The sequence below is a fragment of the Salmo salar genome, chromosome ssa04 (assembly GCF_905237065.1).
Source record: "Salmo salar chromosome ssa04, Ssal_v3.1, whole genome shotgun sequence".
NCBI lineage: Eukaryota > Metazoa > Chordata > Actinopteri > Salmoniformes > Salmonidae > Salmo > Salmo salar.
In genome coordinates, this window is record NC_059445.1 from 14,623,156 (window position 1) to 14,641,047 (window position 17,892).

The following is a 17,892-nucleotide window of genomic DNA, read 5'->3' on the forward strand; positions in this document are numbered from 1 at the left end:
TTTGTGTGCCTACAGAACGTGACGGTCGTATTTTCTTTGTTCATCACTTTTTATCGTGTTCTGAGTAAATAAATCACAAGATGAACATATTCCGCGCTGCACCTTGGTCGACTCCTTTTGACGAACGTTACAATATGAACTATTCCGTGGAATGTTTAAAATGTTTTACTTATTTGGACCTCTTTGTTTTCTTTGTTGGATCCAGATTGTTCATTGTTTGTGTGTTTGTAAATATGTTTTTAATAATTGAGCTTATTGAGGTTCTGTTTCCAATATTTTATTTTCTAGTCCAATAGCCTCATAAAACCATCATCATAAAATATCTATGATTATCATCATAACAAATGCAATGATAAAAGACAGATAAACATTTTAATTAACTGTAGATCTTATCCACAGAAGATTTACAAAAAGGGTACGTGCTATGCATATGTAAAGCAACATATTATAAAAACCATATATCACCACTGTACACATTGCATCAGTTTGACCCAAACAAACAGAGATGTTAAAAGAAACAGAGATGTTAAAATGACTCTTTAGGTCAGGACATTCTAGCAGTCATCTTCCCATCTTTCTCTACCTACTGTTTCTTTTAACAAGCAGAAATCTGTAACTTTGGTTGATTTCTCTTGATATATATGAAAGTACATTTTTGAAAACCAAGCAACCATGACATCTAGTGGAGATTTGCCCATCATACAGTGTCTAAAACCTGAGAATGTGTTGGATGTGTGGAAGTGGTGAATGACCATAAAGACCAAAAACATACAAACTAAGATCTAACATCAATATGTTATGTACAATTTCATCCTAAAATGTTAAAACAATACAAATACAACGTCTAGGCTAGCCCAGAAAACGACATTTTTCTTTTGAAACATTGTTTAAAATAATTTGATATAATCAAGTATTTGAGTATGTCATAGTAACATTTTATCTGTTTCCTTATCATTTTCAGACTAATAACAGTCCAAGAATTCATTGCGCTCCCCCAAAATGCATTCAGAACATTGCACATCTAGGCCAGGAGCCAGAGACTAAAGAAACGTCTCAACCTTACAAAAGGTTAAGCTTTTCACATGCTCGTCTCCAGCCACTCTGTCAAGACATCCTTGTAAATCTGAACGGGAATTTTAGAGGTAGCAACACTCACCGTTGGACAATAAAGTAGCTAACTGACAATCAGTCAGTTACTGCATACCACAACAAGACTGTAAGGTTAAAGTTTGTGAGAGTGGTAAAGAGAAAGGAAACCACAGAAGGTAGGAATTTATACTACTTTAAAAGTTTTCAATGTCTAAAATGTTCGACCATTTCCTCAGTGCTCATTCCATTGTAATAGATATGCCAGTAAGGACAACTCATGTTCCCATGTTGCTTTTGTAAACACTGATGTCAACACAAAGACAACTGTGCTAGATTGTAGTATTTCCTGAAGTGTTCTTATTTTGTACTCTCCATTATGAGGTCATCATATATAGCTGTTCATATCTGATGAGACTGGAAGAGATGGATAACAACTTAAAATGTGTTCCAACTCAAATCTCAGCTCACCAGTCTTTCATAATAATACATTAATAAATTATAGACACAAGTGAAACACGTAAAGGGGTGATGCATTGCCATCTTCACAATGGCTGAATTGATAGCCTGTTATATTGAGTAATTACTATATATTGCAATGTTATCATTTTCCATGTATGTTTGATGAGACATACAAGCCCTGTGGCCAATGGCTTATGCTAGCCCTCATGGAGTGGGGACCTCATCGGTAGCCTGCTTACGTACGTACCCCTCCGAGGGGGTTGGGATGGGAGGCGAGGGGCAAGGGGCGAGGGCTTCCACAATCTAGAGATAATGGATTCCAGGTTGTGTCTCCTCCTTCCACCCTTCCCTCACTCCTTTTTAGAGAGGTATGTGTGTGTTGTAATATCTGGCTATACCGTTTGATTATTTTACGGATTTAGGGTTTTAGGATGATGTTTTCATAAGCCTAGAGTTCTGGGATTTGTTGAAAACTCCTATACACTGGAATCCTATACACTGGAACCTCCTACTAAGCAAGGTAAATAAGCAATATAAAGCTGAAACGCGATCATCAACGAGAGCAGTTAACATATCCTCTGAATATTTGCATGAATCCATACAAATACGGTTACTCGAAGCCAATGATTTGATTAAGGATTCATAAAAGAACATCAGAGAAATGTCCAATATTATCTTTATAACTCAGTTCAAACCTTTAATGCTTCCTCAGATGTATATTTATATTCCCTTACTCCCTATTAAAGCACTGTTTACTTCCTTGTGCTATTTGATGGTTAGATGTTGTTTCTACGACAGGGGAACTCTTTCCTGCCAAGTTCACCCTCCCTGGGAACAGTTTCAACCGTAGTCATCAAGCGTTTTATTCTGTTACCGATTAAGTGTTACCATCTGTAGAATGGTAAGGGTACTTTTGAAGCCGGCCCAGGTTACATGTCCGTGATCATACACCATTAAATGAAAAAGAAAACAAAAGGCATTAAGATAAAAAACGATAAGAGATGAAATTAGTTGTAATTGTTTTTAATAATAAACTGCCTTTTCGAGCTGTATCAGTTTGTCTGTTAACAAGCCCTGGGAAGAAAATCACTCCTAACACTGGAATCAAAGTAAAACATTTCTGCGACGAAATTACATAAACTACTATCGCACTGTTTAAAAATGATGAATGTGTTCTTAATGTTTGGAAAAGGTCAATTATTGGCACTTCATTCTGTACATCCAGGACAGCCATTTATTATTATCTTACAGAAAAGCAACATGTCTTCCAAACCATTATTCGCATCATTCTATATTTTCACTTCTGTGTTCTAGCCAATAGTCTCAAAGACAGAATCGCTCACTGCACTCATTGCACTTTCCAATATTTAATTTATATCTGGATGTCAGAATGTTTTGGTTGTAACTTCATTAATGATGATTAATCCCTGAACAATGTTCCAGTTGTTTGTGTTGGATGATATTCAACATGGACGCCAGAACGCTGCTCTTATCCAAATCAACGCTTTCACTTGAGTCACTGTAGTCAGCCGTACTGCTGTCTAACAGTCTTCTATGTCATTATCTGTCTTGGTTTGTGACCTCTTTGTATATCATGGCAGTCGTATAAATCTGTACGTTTACTATCTTAGCGTCCAAGCATTAGACATTATAATTCACTTAGCTACGTCTGAACAACTTTTCTTTCTGATAATGTTTTGGCGTATAGCTGAATAATTTGGCTGTAAAATTGATGTAAAATGGCCAACTCTTTTTTTAACGACATCCCCCCCGTTGCTTGTTTGCAATTACAAGGGTCACGCCGTGTTTCCTGTTAGAAAGGTTTGGCTTGATGAAAGGAGTAATGGAAGTCAAATGTAATTGAGGGAATACATCAAATACTTAGTAAAAGTGCCCTTTTAGATGTTCATAATGTATTTGTACGAACTTCATGAGGGTTTAGGATAATGGAAATTGGGGCGATAGGAGCAGTTATCGGGTGGAGTAGCGAAACAAGATAGATTACACACCCATCAAAGACCCATTATTTATGACTTTATGTCCAAATCCCGTAAACAGAGCTGTTAGAGGGAAGCGTTAGCACACAGATAATGCTAAACCACACAGTTTACACACTAACAGCCTCGGTGTAAATTATTCATATTTCTGCCGTAGTTTGTTATTTTGGCTTTAAAGTGGGGATTGACCCTGACTGAGCTCTATATCTCTCTGTACATACCTTTAGCATGACCTCTGTCTTGTCTGGACAGTGTGTGTGTGTGTGTGTGTGTGTGTGTGTGTGTGTGTGTGTGTGTGTGTGTGTGTGTGTGTGTGTGTGTGTGTGTGTGTGTGTGCTTGTATTACTATCCTTTAAAAAAATAATACTATCCTTGTGGGTACTGGAAATCCCCCAAGGTCCCAACAAGGATAGTAAAATAAGGAACATTTTAATTCGTGAGGACATTAGCAAGGTCCCCACAAGGACAAAGGCTATTTTAGACTCAAGGGTTAGGTTTAGGTTTAGAAATTAGGGTTAGGTTTAAGGTTAGGAGTTAAGGTTAGGCTTTGAGTTAGGGGGTAGGGAAAATATAATAATAATTTGAATGGAAATACATTTTAGGCTTAAGGGTTAGGGTTAGGGTTAAGTTTAGGAGTTAGGATTAGGTTTAGGGTTAAGTTTATGATTTGTTTACGGGACACAAGTTTTTCAAACATTAAATGACACTGAGTGCACAAAACCTTAAGAACTCTTTTCCTGACAGACTGACATGGTGAATCCAGGTGAAAGCTATAATCCCTTATTGATGTCACTTGTTAAATCCACTTCAAATCACTGTAGATGAAGGGGAGGAGACAGGTTAAAGAAGGATTTTTAAGCCTTGAGACAATTGAGACATGGATTGTGTATGTGTGTCATTCAGAGGATTAATGGGCAAGACAAAAGATTTAAGTGCCTTTGAGCAGGGTAAAAAAAAAGCGTTATGACCTTTTAACCTCTGCCATGTCGTGGATTCAGAGCTATCTATCTAATATAACTCAAACTGGAAGCTTCTCTAATGTCAAACATGTAAAGTGTGGTGTAGTGCAGGGCAGCCCTCTAGGCCCTCTACTCTTTTCTATTTTTACCAATGACCTGCCACTGGCATTAAACAAAGCATGTGTGTCCATGATTCAACCATATACACATCTGCAACCACAGCTAATGAAGTCACTGAAACCCTTAACAAAGAGTTGCAGTGTGTTTTGGAATGGGTGGCCAGTAATAAACTGGTCCTGAACATCTCTAAAACTAAAAGCATTGCATTTGGTACAAATTATTCCCTAAGTTCTAGACCTCAGCTGAATCTGGTAATGAATGGTGTGGCTGTTGAACAAGTTGAGGATACTAAATTACTTGGCGTTACCTTAGATTGTAAACTATCATGATCAAAACATATAGATTCAATAGTTGTAAATATGGGGAGAGGTCTGTCCGTAATAAAGACACGCTCTGCTTTTTTGACACCACATTCCAAAAAGTAAGTCCTGCATGATCTAGTTTTGTCTTAACTTGATTATTATCCAGTCGTGTGGTCGAGTGCTGCAACGAAAGACCTAGTTAGGCTGCAGCTGGCCCAGAACAGAGTGGCACGTTTTGCTCTTCATTGTAATCAAAGGGCTGATATAGAGTGCATTCGGAAAGTATTCAGACCCCTTGACTTTTTCCACATATTGTCACGACTTCCGCCAAAGTCGGTTCCTCTCCTTGTTTGGGCAGCGTTCGGCGGGCAACGTCACCGGTCTTCTAGCCATCGTCGATCCACTTTTCATTTTCCATTTGTTTTGTCTTTGTTTTCTACACACCTGGTTTCTACTCCCCAATTACATGTTCATTATTTAACCCTCTGTGTCCCACATGTTAGTGTGCGTGTTTATTGATTCTTCATTGTGGTACTTGTTGGCTGGTTATGTTTGCCGGGTTATGTATTTACGCCCGTTATTTTCGAGTGACCAGTATTTCTCCGCACCTTGAGTATTGTCTGTATACTGGTGCTGTCGTGGAATGAAATACGCTGTACACTCATTTCTGCTCTCCTGCGCCTGATTCACTGCACCTGTTACCCACCGTCTGACACATATTGTTACGTTTTACAGCTTTATTCTAAAATTGTTTAAATAAATAAAAATCATCATAAATCTGCACACAATAGCCCATAATGATGAAGCATAAACAGGTTTTTAGAAATGTTTGCAAATGTATTAAATATAAATAACAGAAATACCTTATTTACATAAATATTCAGAACCTTTGCTATGAGACTCGAAATTTGCTCAGGTGCATCCTGTTTCCATTGATCATCCTTCAGATGTTTCTACAACTTGATTAGAGACAACCTGTGGTAAAATTTAATTGATTGGACATGATTTGGAAAGGCACACATCTGTTTAAATAAGGTCCCACAGTTGACAGTGCAGGTCATAGAAAAAAACAAGCCATGATGTAGAAGGAATTGTCCGTAGAGCTCTGAGACAGGATTGTGTCGAGACACAGATCTCGGGAAGAGTACCAAACATTTCTGCAGCATTGAAGGTCCCAAGAACACAGTGGCCTCCATCATTCTTAAATGGAAGAAGTTTGGAACCACCAAGACTTTTCCTAGAGCTGGCCGCCCAGCCAAACTGAGCAATCGGTGGAGAAGGGCCTTGGTCGGGGAGGTGACCAAGAACCCGATGGTCACTGACAGAGCTCCAGAGTTCCTCTGTGGAGATGGGAGAAACTTCCAGAAGGGCAACCGTCTCTGCAGTACTCCATCAATCAGGCCTTTATGGTAGAGTGGCTAGACAGAAGCCAGACCACAGTAAATGGCACATGACAGCCCGCTTGGAGTTTGCCAAAAGGCACCTAAAGGACTCTCAGACCATGAGAAACAAGATTTTCTGGTCTGATGAAACCAAGATGGAACTCTTTGGCCTGAATGCCAAGTGTCACATCTGGAGGAAACCTGGTACCATCCCTACGGTGAAGCATGGTGGTGGCAGCATCATGGTGTGGGGATGTTTTTCAGCGGCAGGGACTGGGAGACTAGTCAGGATCAAGGGAAAGATTAACGGAGCAAAGTATGGAGAGATCCTTGTAGCGTCATACCCAAGACTCAAGACTGTAATCGCTGGTAAAGGTGTTTCAACAAAGTACTGAGTAAAGTGTCTGAATACTTATGTAAATGTGATTTCAGTTTTTTTATTTTTAATAAACTTGCAAAAAAATGTATAAAAATATTTTAATGTTTCTTATAAAAAGAAGTGATGCAGTTAGTCTCTCCTCAACTCTAAGCCAAGAGAGACTGGCATGCATAGTATTTATAGTGCATTCGGAAAGTATTCAGACCCCTTGATTTTATACACGTTTTGTTACGTTACAGCATTATTCTAAAATTGATTCATATGTTGAAAATCCCAAATTGTTTGCGTAGTCAACTTACACACAGCTCTGACACACACACTTACCCACCAGACATGACACCAGGGGTCTTTTCACACTCACAGTCCCCAAATTCAAGACAGCGAACAGTATTATATAGAGCCATTATTGCATGGAACTCCGTTCCATCTCATATTGCTCAAATAAACAGCAAACCTGGTTTAAAAAAACAGATAAAGCAACACCTCCCAGCACAACGCCTCTCCCCTATTTGACCTAGATAGTTTGTGTGTATGTTTTTGGTATTGATATGTAGGCTACGTGTGCCTCTTTTTAAGTATTTTTTGATTGATATAGTTTTGTCCTTGAGCTGTTCTTGTATATTAATGTTCTGTATCATGTAATGTTTCATGTTTTGTGAGGACCCCAGGAAGAGTATCTGCTGCTTTCGCAACAGCTAATGGGAATCCTAATAAAATACCAAATGCCAAATGGTAGGAGCACCGGTTTGTGTCAAGAACTGCAACGCTGCTGTGGTTTTCACACTCTACAGTTTCCCCGTGTGTATCAATAATGGTCCACCACCTAAAGGACATCCAGACAGCTTGACACAACCGTGACAAAATATTAGGAAGGTTTTGTCAATCGGTGTATGTTAAGTTCCCATAAGCTCCTACTTGGGTAATACTTTCGGCTTCTGAACCAGAACATTGCTCAACATTGGAATAATACAACAATAAATGCATGAGGGTTAAATATGTGATGTCATAGCTAAAGGATTACATTTGAAACATATCCCATGAAGCCGACAAAGGCTCTTACTCATAAGGAAGGGTGAGCCTGTTGGTTGATCTCAGACACATTGTCATCGACTCTTCACATACATAGGAACTAAAGCCACATTTGCCTCTGAGCTATGGGGACTCAGAGCTGAGGGAACACAGGCCTCGTAAAGAGAGGAGCTTTTATCCAGATCAAAACCAGCTCTGATCTCATCTGGACCATTTTATCCAGATCAAAACCAGCTCTGATCTCATCTGGACTCTTCTGTTCGTGAGAAACAACACCGTGTCCTGTAAACACACACCAGTGGGATGGGAGGGCGTCCACACAAGACACACACACACACACAAAGGCATGGACACACACACAACAACACACACTCTCTCTTTGTCCAAGTCCATTCCTCCTGCAATTCCCGTCTTTCCCTCCCCTGGTGCAACACACCCCTTCAGTACTGTAATTAGGAGACAGATGAAAGCAATACCGTCCTGTGTGTCAATGTAGCTGATTACATCGAGCCAATCAACCCAGGCCATGGGGCCAGGTAAGCAAAGTATGGGTACATCAGCTGTGAACATCGACCCCCTCTCCCCTGGCCCTCTAGCCCCATAAAGGCGACTGCCCGTAACCCCCGGTGACACGTGATGTTGTCTTTGTGTAATTAAATCATCCTGGCTCCCGGGTCCATCCCATGAGATCTCTGAGGATTTGGAAACCTAGCTCGGGCAATCCCCACAGGTCAGGGTCTGCTGTTTTTCTTGGATGTGTTTCATGGGACCGCATGTTCTCACTGGGACCTCGGAAAAATCAGCCCCTTGGAAAAACAAAGCAGAGAAATTGGGATTTGGGCCTCGTTCGGACATTGGGTACACAGTAATTTAGGCCCTGTGCCTCGCCCCAGAGGCCTGAGTAGTCAAGGCTGAGTAGCATGGAAAGGTTTCTAGGTGGTCTCCCATTTCAAAGAGGCTGGAGGTCTAGGCTTGTTTCCTGAATAACAGGCCCTTTATTTATTATTTAAGGACACACTGACTGGCTGTAGTTCCTATGCTTTGCATCAGACCCGTAACAGGATTTGGTCTGAGAGGTCTTTGTGATGACAGAACTCCTCATTGTACCATTGTTATGGGGACGGAGGAATACAGTCCTACCGGGCGCACGACTCCAAAGAGAACGTGACAAGACGCCTCTGAAGAGACCCTCTCCGTCAATTAATTGGGTCGACAAAGAAAGGGGGCCGTCTGAAACACCGTAAGGGGTGTGGAGAATAAGCGCAAAATAGAGACTAGAGACAAGTCCTCTTGTACTCTTTCATTTTATAAGACTGAGGCGCAGGCTACTCTTCCTTACCTAAACACTACAGGCCACCTCCTACTCTGGCTACCATGGTGTTCATGCACCTTGGAAGTCGATGGAACATATTATTAGAGTATCAAGTTGCAGTAAGTGGCCATTCTCTGTCTGGTCCTAAAACAACACTTTGTCATTATCATCGGACTATGTTACAGTGCAGCTTGACAATGTAGGGCTTCTTAGGAAATGTCATCCGCCAGGAGAAGTACATTTCCCAGAGAGCTCCCTTCTGTACTGAATTCCCTGAGCTAATATTGAGTTCTGAGGTTCCCAGCAGAAACACGTTTCTCGGGGTGAAAGATGACGGTGGAGCCCCTTTCAACAACACACACAGGAAGTAGAATAGGCCTGATCATTCCTCAGTAAAACGTCACTCTAAAATCAAATCACATTTTATTTGTCATATGCTTCGTAAACAACAGGTGTGCACTAACAGTGAGGTGCTTACTTACGGGCCCAACAATACAGAGAGAACGAAAATAGGGAAATAATAGAAAAGTAAAACCCGTAATAATAAAAGTAATAATAGATACACAATGAGTAGAGATAACCTTGCTCTATACACGGGGTACCAGTACCAGTCAATATGCAGGGGTACGAGGTAATTGAGGTAGACGTACATATAACTGGAATAAAGTGCAAAAAGGGTTAAGGCAGATTCTTAAATAGTTAACCAATAGCTACACGGACTAACTATTTAGCAGTGTTATGGCTTGGGAGTAGAATCTGTTCAGGGTCCTGTTGGTTCCAGATTTGGAGCATCGGTACCGCTTGCCATGCGGTAGCAGAGAGAACAGTCAATGACTTGTCAAATCACACACCGGCAGCCGTCCACTCGCCCAGACAGACTGCCCAAGACAAGGGTGGGTCCAAAATAGCACTGTAGTGCATTATTTTTGACCAGAGCCCTATGGTTCCTCATCAAAAGTAGTGCACAATATTGGGAAATATGTACCAGACTAAATCACACACCAGCAGCCGTCCACACAGACTGCCCAAGACAAGGCAATTGCATAATTCTGTCATAGAGCCATTTCTCATTGTGCCCTCTGCCACACTCTGACTATAAATACAAGGTATATGAATCCAGTTGACCTCTATGTGTAGCTGTTGATCACTTTATATAGAACTTTATACTGCCTCGCAGACAGATCAACGGTTTCATGTTGAATCAAAACTACCATAGGGACCAGTAAATATCTACAGAACAGTATATTTTCCTCTTTCATGCATATTTGTCGATATTTACGGTGGTTTTGCGGTTTGTTGAAATGTCTGTTCAGTTCAGCCACTGGTAAAGCCAGGAGACTTGTACTGGATTGGACAGTGTCCAACCTAAACACTATCCTCTATGCAGCACTGGTATGTAGGCTACTCTGATCCTAATCTGAGTGTAGGCACTTAACTCTTAACACATGGTGGAGTTGACACTAGCATAGAATAATTATAAGCACGCTGTACAGTAGGCTACGTTATTATAAAGGTGTTGTTTGGCATCAATCAGATTGTTACATTGGGATTTGTGACATCGCCCATCAATGAAAGCAAAAAGGTAGATGAGCAAATTGAAGCGCACGTACCAAGGGTTTTTTTCTACACGGTTGTATTAACTGTTAGAAGAAATGCCTTGACACGATTTGACAAACAAGGGCCTTAGGCACTAACAACATCCTGGTGTCGTGGTGGTTGAGGACTATCCCCCAGGTTATTAGCACTTTTAATGACTCCCCCTTTGACCATGGAGCCAGCAAGGGGCTGGATCATTAGCAAGGCTACTGGGGCTATGCTTCCAGGTGGAGGTATGGCTGTGGGGTGATCCTCTATACTGGTGCATGTAATCTACTCTCCTCAGAGGGTCGCTAACAGCAGGACGTCCCCTCTCTCATGCTGTTCCATGGATAATGACCTCAGTGAACCCGAACAGCATGTTGGGTGGTAACGACACTACATTTTCCGTAGTAGCTGAGGAGCGTTGGTAGCAAAAAAAAAAGCTGTACATATTGTGCTGTTTTATCGCGCATGCAGGGGCTATGCTGGGGGAAAAAACGGTGTTTGTTGTTTGCAGTAACTTCTTTGTTGTAATATCCCAAATGGACACAGCTGTTTCACTATTAAAGATCCCAGCTTTAAGCCACGGGTTCATATGACCCATCGTTTTTTATTTTATGACGTTTATTTGACAGGGACCGTGTCCAATTAAAACATACATCTCCCAGACAACGTTATGCATTGTATTGAATAACTCTATTATATGAAAGCTTGGAGTCAGTCAATAGATTTGTTGATATTGTTAACTCATTATGAATATAATATAATTAGGTTTAATATTCCTATGTAATAGAAGAGGCTGCCCAGGTTATAGAAATACATCACTTAACCGATGTAACGTGAGTCCTGGCTGGAGATGCATGCTTACCTCAAACTGATGCACAAATCTCCCATCGAAATCATTCATTTACATTAAAAAGAAGTGTGTTACGCAGAAATATTTCAGTCACAATTTTTCTTCCTTTTACACGATAGCATGTTCACAGCCACTCTCGTGCTTTAATACTGAACATTAGAAGCCACCTACCAATCCACATTAACATAGTTACTTTCTGTTACGCTTCTCATGATGTATTTCTTTTCCGATGACCCCAGTGGGAAATGTTATGTGAGGAACAGTAGTTCAATGGCTAAATAGACAAGTTTTATAACATGTATATTTTCATTTCCAGCAACATATACATTTTAATCTCTCATCTAAACTGTGTTGCATATCTTCACAAGTTCCCACACAGTTTTTTCCTCTTCATCTAGCATGTCGTGCTTAGAAAGCTGACATAACTGCTGGGGCTAGAATGCTCTTATGTTACGAATCCCTTTGGCCCTGCAGTCTAGGGGGGATGGAAATGAGACCCGTAACATAACTCATGCAAAGTATAATAGTGAAAAGGAACAGTGAGAACCAAAAACCACAGACAACTGAAAGTTACCGTCAAACACTAAATGTTTATTTTTAAACACACGGTAAAGGGGTGTGAGAAAAGGGGCTGAGTTGGACCCAAGCAAAGAAACAATAATCTAAAACACCCCTAAGCTAGACTAGCCTACGTCAAGAACAGCTAGCTAACTAACCAACAATCCAGTGGGTGGTCCGCCCAGTTCTAACTAGGGTATTTAGACAAGGGTTACCTACGGGTAGTGTATGCACATGGGCGACTTGTCTTGGTACCCCCCTTTTCCCACCAAACAAACAACAAAACTCACAGGATAACCGGACAAATGGGACATGTAGGAGCAATACAAAAGAGAGATCAATAGAGAAAGAGAGCGTGATTGAGAGCGATTGAACACAGAGAGATTGCATTTACACAGAGAGATTGCATTTACACAGAGAGATTGAGCTCCAGAGAAAACAACTGACTGGGGTTTTAAACCAAGGGAAAGGGATGTGATTGGGTGTGGGAAGAGGAGCAGGTGTCTTCTGTTCGTGGACTGATTGGTGACTGATTGATGACTGATTGGGGAATGATGATTGTCACCTGTGAGGGGAGAAGGAGAGAAAAGAAACACACACACAGGATACCTGTATCCGTAACATCTGTGGTTAAAGGAGCAATCCTGGATTTAAAAAAACAACACAGCTATGGACCCAAGGACTGACCCAAGGGCTGACCCAAGGACTGACCCAAAGACTGACCCAAGGACTGACCATCCATCCAAAAATGGATGACTTCCGCTGTAAAGGGAGTGTCATTTAGGATCTCTTTAGACTCTGGTATATACTGTATATTTCACTTTCCCAAGCCACAGTTCACTAGTTCCCTAGGGGACCATTTACTCAGTCACGTAGCCCTGTAGAAATAGTTAGGCTGCATCCCAAATGGCACCCTATTCCCTATGTAGTACATTGACAAGGAACAGTAGCCTGTAGAAAGAGTTGGTGTGAATCTCAAATGGCACCCTATTCCCTATATAGTGTACTAGGTTTTGAACATGGCCCTTTTCCTTAGTCACGTAGACAGTAGAAGTAGTGTACAACATATGGAATAGGGTGCCATTTGGGATGCTGAAACCTTAGTCGATACATCACAACTTCACTAAAGTAAGCCTCTATCTTCTTTTCACAATGTCATGTGATCAAACACGTTTGGATAGCTAAAACATAATATTTGTCCTCGCTTGCATAGTAGACGTGCTCTGTTCCGCCAGGACACGTTGGTGTAAACAACCACAGGAAACGATGAGGACTTCCTCAGCACGTGGTTCTGTGAGGAAGACAGTTTCTGTGCTCTCTCTCTTTCTCTGCCTTTCTCTGCCTTTCTCTCTCTAGCTCTGTCTCCCAGTCTCCGTCTCTCTCACTCTCTCTCTCTCTCTCGCTCTCTGTATGTCTGGAGTTTGTTCCATGTGAACCAACCATCGTCCGATGATCTAAACCATCCGCCAGGAGACATCTGGTTGCCTGAGTCATCACTGACTGAACCAGACTGTATATTATTGAGTCATGACACTGTGTGGATATACATAAATGCTATTTACACAATTAAAAAGCTCAATCGCCGAGCCTGCTCTTGCTCTATCCCATTGTAAACTAGGAGAGGAGAGGAGCCTCCAGGATCGTGCGTGTGTGTGTGTGTTGGCGTGCGTATGTGTGAAGGGTCGCCTCCAGGGTTGAACAAGTTGAATGTCATACGTACATATCTTTGTGAGATTTACACGAGCATGAGTCATGACATGATGCAGCGTGCTGCAAAATGGCATCTAACCGCGTTATCACAGCCCAGAACTCCCCCATATGTAATTGTGGTCACAAAGCTGTTTAAGTTCATGTGAACTTGGGTTCCTCGTGCCAGTTTGAGCTTGACATGTGAGTACAGTGGTGAGACTGCAGCTCTGTTTTGTTCTCATAAATCCAGGAAATTCTAGTCTTATGATCTTATAATATCTGTTCTTCATCTCTTTGCTTTTTCTTTTGTCTTGCCAAATGGCACTGTCCTTAACTTCCTCTCAGGATGTGGGGAAAACTGAGGTTTTGGTCTGGGTTTTCGTGCGTGTTTCACCAGTTCTCTCTCTTCCCCACATGACATACTGTGTTGTCCTCCACGGTGTCACACAAATTCCCATAAACAACAAAAACTGGCCTCAACATTTCAACATTCTTCAAGTCTTGAATTGTCTTGAAATACTAGAGTGGGACAGGTCAAGTTCAGTGCACTTCTCCGTCAATCTGAAACAACCAGGCGACCCCAACAGACCTATTGGCAGGCTTCTGGAAGGAAACACCCAACAATAAGAACGCAACGATTAAAACAGCAGCACCAAATCTAGGGTCAACAACCCACATCTCCATGACTGTGGTACTGTGTAGCAGACCTGGGTTCAAATACTATTTCAAATCTTTCAAAGAGTTTCAGCATTTGTTTAAGCCTGCCTGGAGTGCCAGTTGGGCAGGGTGTGCATGCACTTTTGGGGCTTTTCAATTGGTTCCATTGCAACAGGTAAGCTCAATCGAGCTTAGCTAAAGTATTTGAAAGATTTCAAATAATATTTGAACCCAGGTCAGCTGTGTAGCTCTGCCCGTTGTAGGCTTGGCTGTGCATGCCATGCCCATTTCCTACCCTTTGATCCCTTAACACAGGAAACCACTGGATATAACAGGGTTTAGTCTGCATTACTCCCTCCAACCCAGACACTGATGGACTCCGATGGTAAGACTGGGTACTGGCACAGTCTATACGGCAGATTACTCATATCCTAAAGGCAACCACCAAACTGTTGAGAAGATACTGGCATCTGACCAGCAAATGGGCAGTACTGTTCTGTCACAACACTTAACTGTAACTCCCCAATCCTTCACAAAGTTAAACAATGGAGAATGCAATTCATTGTGTGTCAGAATAGATTCAGCTGCCAGGGTTTATATAACGGGTGGGTCTAATCCTGGACGCTGATTGGTTAAAACCGCATTCCAGCCGGTGTCTATTCCATAAGTTACCACCGGCTAAAGCTATGATTTCTTTTAGATTGGTTTTAAATAGTGCCCAGATTTGTATAAACCTTGCTGTCTATCTAATATTGTTTCCATATTGAAATTTGATCTCCAGCTGTCCCATAGTAATGAACGTGTAGGAGTCGGGTGTCGGAACGAGACAGACAGGCAGGCAGCTATTCTTAGCCAGTCGAAATCATGAATCGGCATCATTTTTATGGATGTATAAACTCAGCAAAAAAAGAAATGTCCCTTTTTCAGGACCCTGTCTTTCAAAGATAATTCGTAAAAATCCAAATAACTTCACAGATCTTCATTGTAACGGGTTTAACCACTGTTTCCCATGCCATAAGGCTCCCAACCATAAGGCTCTCCAGAGGGTAGTGAGGTCTGCACAACGCATCACCGGGGGCAAACTACCTGCCCTCCAGGACACCTACACCACCCTATGTCACAGGAATGCCAAAAAGATCATCAAGGACAACAACCACCCGAACCACTGCCTGTTCACCCCGCTATCATCCAGAAGGCGAGGTCAGTACAGGTACATCAAAGCAGGGACCGAGAGACTAAAAAACAGACTGTTAAACAGCCATAACTAACATTGAGTGGCTGCTGCCAACATACTGACTCATCTCTAGCCACTTTAATAATGAAAAATTGATGTAATAAATGTATCACTAGCCACTTCAAACAATGGCACTTTATATAATGTTTACATACCCTACATTACTCATCTCATATGTAAATACTGTACTCTATACCATCTACTGCATCTTGCCTATGCCGTTAGGCCATCGCTCATCCATATATTTATATGTACATATTCTTATTCATAGTTGTTGTGAAATTGTTAGGTTAGATTACTTGTTAGATATTACTGCATGGTCGGAACTAGAAGCACAAGCATTTCGCTACACTCGCATTAACATCTGCTAACCATGTGTATGTGACAAATAACATTTGATTTGATTTGTTCAATGAAGCATAAACAATTAATGAACATGCACCTGTGGAACGGTCGTTAAGACACTAACAGCTCACAGACGGTAGGCAATTAAGGTCACAGTTATGAAAACTTAGGACACTAAAGAGGCCTTTCTACTGACTCTGAAAAACACCAACAGAAAGATGCCCAGGGGCCCTGCTTATCTGCGTGAACGTGCCTTAGGCATGCTGCAAGGAGGCATGAGGACTGCAGATGTGGCCAGGGCAATAAATTGCAATGTCCGTACTGTGAGACGCCTAAGACAGCGCTACAGGGAGACAGGACGGACAGCTGATCGTCCTCGCAGTGGCAGACCACGTGTCACAACACCTGCACAGGATCGGTACTTCCGAACATCACACCTGCGGGACAGGTACGGGATGACAACAACATCTGCCCGAGTTACACCAGGAACGCACAATCCCTCCATCAGTGCTCAGACTGTCCTCAATAGGCTGAGAGAGGCTGGACTGAGGGCTTGTAGGCCTGTTGTAAGGCAGGTCCTCACCAGACATCACCAGAGACAATGTCACCTATGGGCACAAACCCACCGTCACTGGACCAGACAGGACTGGCAAAAAGTGCTCTTCACTGACAAGTCGTGGTTTTGTCTCACCAGGGGTGATGGTCAGATCCGCATTTATCGTCAAAGGAATGAGCGTTACACTGAGGCCTGTACTCTGGAGTGGGATCGATTTGGAGGTGGAGGGTCCGTCATGGTCTGGGGCGGTGTGTCACAGCATCATCGGACTGAGCTTGTTGTCATTGCAGGCAATTTCAACGCTGTGCGTTACAGGGAAGACATCCTCCTGCCTTATGTGGTACCCTTCCTGCAGGCTCATCCTGACATGACCCTCCAGCATGACAATGCCACCAGCCATACTACTCGTTCTGTGCATGATTTCCTGCAAGACAGGAATGTCAGTGTTCTGCCATGGCCAGCAAAGAGCCCGGATCTCAATCCCATTGAGCACGTCTGGGACCTGTTGGATCGGAGGGTGAAGGTTAGGGCCATTCCCCCCAGAAATGTCCGGGAACTTGCAGGTGCCTTGGTGGAAGAGTGGGGTAACATCTCACAGCAAGAACTGGCAAATCTGGTGTAGTCCATGAGGAGATGCACTCCAGTACTTAATGCAGCTGGTGGCCACACCAGATACTGACTGTTTTTGATTTTGACCCCCCCTTTGTTCAGGGACACATTATTCCATTTCTGTTAGTCACATGTCTGTGGAACTTGTTCAGTTTCTCAGTTATTGAATTTTATGTTCATACAAATATTTACACATGTTAAGTTTGCTGAAAATAAACGCAGTTGACAGTGAGAGGACGTTTCTTTTTTTGCTGAGTTTACAAAGAAATGTCAATAGAAAACAGGTAAAACGAAATTAAATGCAGCTAGTTTGCAGTCTTTCCAACTTCAGGATGAAGTGACTGTGTTAGCTGTGTTGTTGGCTAGCTCCTCTGAACAACAGTGTCCTGACGAGAGAGCACATTTTCTATGCCAGGTGAAATCGCGCATTATTAGCTCATTGTTATGGATGTATCCAAATAAATGTCACTGGAACACAGCTTGAACAAATGCAAATTCAGCTACATTGTTGTTATTCTGGCTGCACTGTTTGACGTGACTGTAAAGTTAGCCGTAGTTGGCAAGCTGGCAAGCAAGGGATAAGAACGTTGCCAGCCAGTAGGGCAATAGAACATTTTGAATGAACGACTGGGTCACGTCCATAGACACAGAACAAAGCCGAACTGATAGAACGAACGACCAGCCGGCTTGGGTAGGAAACCTAGATTTGTGTTGGGACTATATCTCCTGGAAGGATGAAATAGTATGAGAATTTTTTTAAATGAAAATACAATATGTCAGTC

At 42.0% G+C, this 17,892-nt stretch overlaps 1 protein-coding gene across 1 annotated transcript in view; it reads left to right on the forward strand.

Annotated features, from left to right (window-relative positions):
• The first annotated feature begins 1,100 nt into the window (after positions 1-1,100).
• The window catches only part of LOC106610223 (endothelin receptor type B), a 41,920-nt gene continuing 25,128 nt past the window's right edge, over positions 1,101-17,892 (forward strand). The window contains exon 1 of the mRNA XM_045716583.1: positions 1,101-1,265. The gene's annotated coding sequence lies outside the window, so the exon portion shown is untranslated. The remainder of the gene's footprint in view (positions 1,266-17,892) is intronic.